Source organism: Gossypium hirsutum, chromosome A08, assembly GCF_007990345.1.
Source record: "Gossypium hirsutum isolate 1008001.06 chromosome A08, Gossypium_hirsutum_v2.1, whole genome shotgun sequence".
Classification (NCBI taxonomy): Eukaryota; Viridiplantae; Streptophyta; class Magnoliopsida; order Malvales; family Malvaceae; genus Gossypium; species Gossypium hirsutum.
Window position 1 is genome coordinate 101599322 of NC_053431.1, and position 3874 is coordinate 101603195.

A 3874-nucleotide genomic window follows, 5' to 3' on the forward strand; every position below is an offset into this window, starting at 1 on the left:
GAATTTTGAATAAGAGAATCATATTCTGCTTGAGCTGCAGCATGCTGGAAACACAAAAATTTACACACTTTTTCATACCCTTTTTAACTTAAATTCATGCGAATTCGGTTAAATTCTGATCGAAAAATAATTAATTTTTATAAAATAATTAAAATGCACTTAAAATATGAACATGTTGAATTTTATTTGATTTTATAATTATTTTTGATAAATTTTGGTTATTTTCGACAGATTTGGACAAAGGGTGAAAAATGGCTCGGCAAACACTGCCAGAAGCACAAAACCGAGAAGCAATTTGAAGTATCAAGGCGAATTAATTTCCAGCCTAAGACTGTCCAAAATTATATGTATTAAATCATAATATAATTAATTTTAATTTATATCCAAGTTAATTTGGGTTAATATATTATTAATTAATTATGAAAAAATAGTCCGATTGAACCGAACCGGCCAAGGAGAGGACAACCCAAAACAGTCCAAGTGCTAACCCAATTTAGTCATTAGCTGATTATTTAAGCTCCAAAGAAGCCCTTGAAGACTTGTTCAAATTGCAAATCAGCCCCTCCACAATTGATGGCTTTGAAGATTTGCCCCAAGCCATATTTAGCAAAGTTGAAGACATCAACTTTGCCACATAGATGGCTGGCCAAGGGGTGGCTCTTTGGCTGCTATTTTTAGCAAATTTTAGCTGCCACATTTAGCTATAACCCCCCCTTTTCTAATCATTCAATCATCCCTCATCCCTCATCCATTCCTCATTCATTCACATCTCTTCTCTCTTCTCTCACTTTCTTCTCTCATTTTCCCATTCCAAGTCCCTTGCTCTTGTACCGATTTCTCCCCTTGAGAAAGGGTTCTTCTTCAGCCATTTTGAAGTAGCAATTGAGTGTTCATAGAAGCCTTGACCGGCGAGGACAATAAAGAAGGAAGAACAGAGCAACCTATTCAAGCCACAAAAAAACACCGGATTTGATTCTTGTTTCCTACCTCTTTAATTTTTGTTGTTGTTATGATGAACATATCTATGAATATTTATGTTGTTGGAATGGTTAATTTAATCAGCTTAGCTTGAATTTAATTCGTGTTGGTTTGATTGCATTTCATTTACTTAAATTATTAAAATTGAGTTTATGTTGTTATAGGCCTCGGTAAAATGCTTGATTAAGTAAAATTATGCCTAAGTTATTCTTGCATTACAATTGTGAGGTAACTAATAAATTAATTATTTAAATGGATTGAAATTGTAATTAATGGACACAATACTTAATCAGTGCATGTTTCTTCTTCTAAGGTAGCTGAAGGTTAAATTAGTAATGAATCTGGTGATACACTTGCCTTGCATAACTTGCAAGATTATTGTGATTAAACTGTTCCAAGGTAAGGATACCTTGTTACCTCACATATTCTTTTATGTGCTTATTAGATTTAATTAATCGTTTGAATTGACATAGGGATGTGCAAGAGATTAGTTCAATTTAATGAGTATGTATGTGCCATAACATGTTTGCTTATTAAAATCTATTTAATCGCTTGAATTAACATAGGGATATGTTAAGAGATGAATGGATTTGTGTAGGTGAATATGTTCATAAGTTAGCAAATTACCAAATTTTTGTGAATTTATTCGTAACAACATAGGCATAAGTTTAATAATTCTAAGTTAAAGAAATGTAATTAAATCAACACAATTATGATATCTTGATTAAATCATTTTTTGAAATCATGCATTTGAGATTTATTTCTTTAGTTTACTCAGTTTAAAATCTTAGCTTTTAATCACACTCTTCAAACAAAATATTTTTCTTCACTAAAGTGTTTTAAATAACATTCATAAATTATTCTTTTCACAGTCCCTGTGGGTACGATAACTCGACATTTACTGTGGGTACGATAACTCGACATTTACTTGTCACTTTATTACTTGTTGCGATTGTGTACACTTGCACACTTCTATCGTTCCAAGTTTTTGGCGCCGTTGCCGGGGACTGTTTTAAAAAATCATTATTTGTGAATTTGTTAATTTACATTTTGGTTTATTTTTTCTGTTTAATTTTTAAACTTAATTAATTTTTCTATGATTATTTCATGTGTTTATTAGTATTGACCGGATTATTGACCTACTCCCCATAGACCATAAGATAGAACGAAATTTTCGAGAGCAAAGAAGACAAGCAAATCAGAGAAGAACCGAAGAGATGAACTTTGAAAATCCAAATCAAGAAAATGGAGCAAACCTTGCTCAAAATCCTATCCTTATTACTGATGATAGGGATAGAGCTTTAAGACAGTATGTTGTGCCACTATTTAATGATCTTAATCCGGGTATTAGGAGACCCGAAATTGAGGCACAATAGTTCAAGCTAAAGCCAGTCATGTTCCAGATGCTTCAAATAGTGGGCCAATTCAGTGGAATGCCTACCGAAGATCGTCACCTACACTTAAGATTGTTTATGGAGGTGAGCAATTATTTCAAGTTAGCCGGAGTACCCGAAGATGCATTATGATTGAAGCTATTCCCATATTCGCTAAGGGATAGAGCTCGAGCCTGGTTGAACTTATTGCCGCCAAACTCAATTTCCACATGGCAAGAGTTAGCAGAAAGATTCCTTATGAAGTATTTCCTACCTAGCAAGAATGCTAAGTTAAGGAATGAGATCACTGCTTTCCAGGAAATGGTTGATGAGTCCTTATATGAGGCATGGGAAAGGTACAAAGGATTATTACAGAAGTGCCCTCATCACGGAATCCCACATTGCATCCAACTTGAGACATTTTATAATGGTCACAACACTCACATGAAGATGGTAGTGGGCGCTTCTACTAACGGTGCTCTCCTTTCTAAGTCTTATAATGAGGCCTATGAAATCATTCAGAGGATTTCCAGAAACAATTACCAATGACCAACCAATCAAGCAGCGCCAGGATGACAAGTTGTCCGAATACATGAAGTAGACGCTCTTACTGTAACATCCCAAATTAGGGCTTAGTCGGAATAGCGATTTCGGGACCACAAATTCGACGTAAGAAAATTTATTTTTATTATATTTTTATGGTCTATCATTTCACGGAATGATTTCATGAAAATTTCGTTAAAAAATTTTGACGTTTGGGCACTCAATTTGGTCAAAAGGACTAAATTGTAAAAAGTAAAAAAGTTGAGTTCCACATGTTAGAAGTGTCCAATTGTTATGATTTTTTAAATTGGAGGTCCTTAATGGTAATTAGACCATTGGTTAATTGTTGGACAAAAATAGACATGAAATGGGTGTAATCAAATATTTTTAAGTTAGGGGCATTTTGGTAATCTAATAATTAAAAGAATTAAAAAGGGAAATAAGTCAAAATTGGCTATCATCTTCTACATCCAGCTGAAACTAGCATGGACACCATGGATAGGGTTTGGTTCAAGCTTCCAAGCTCATTTGTAAGGGATCCCGAGCCTCGTTTTTAATGTTCTTTACATTTTTGAAGTCCCGGTAACATGATCTACCCATTTCTACCATTATTTTGAGCTAGGGTTTATGTTTAAAAATTTACCCATGAGTGACATGCTTGTATTTTGATGTTTAATGGTAGAAAATGAGTGTTGGGTGTTAAATAAACAACTTTTACTAAGTGATTTTCGACGAAAATGTCCGAAAGGACCGTTTTGTAAAAGTTGTAAAAATGGTATAAAAGGGTGTTATGATGAGAATTGTAGTTTTCTATAGTTATGAAAATGGTTCGGCTAGGCCTATAGAATGGAAAAATTGAATAAAATCACTTTACGAGCCTAGGGAAAAAGTGTAATTTTGACAAAGTTTAGGGGCAAAAATGTAATTTTGCCAAAATATGATTTTGGGTCAATTTGAATAATGTGAGTCCTAAATAGGCT

The 3874-nt window shown here is 33.7% G+C and overlaps 1 non-coding gene across 1 annotated transcript; it reads right to left on the reverse strand.

The window, feature by feature from the left end:
• Positions 1-2639: 2639 nt before the first annotated feature.
• Positions 2640-2746, reverse strand: LOC121205561 (small nucleolar RNA R71). Its single transcript, XR_005900637.1, has one exon. It is a non-coding gene; the product is annotated as a small nucleolar RNA R71 (small nucleolar RNA).
• Between the last annotated feature and the right edge of the window lie 1128 nt (positions 2747-3874).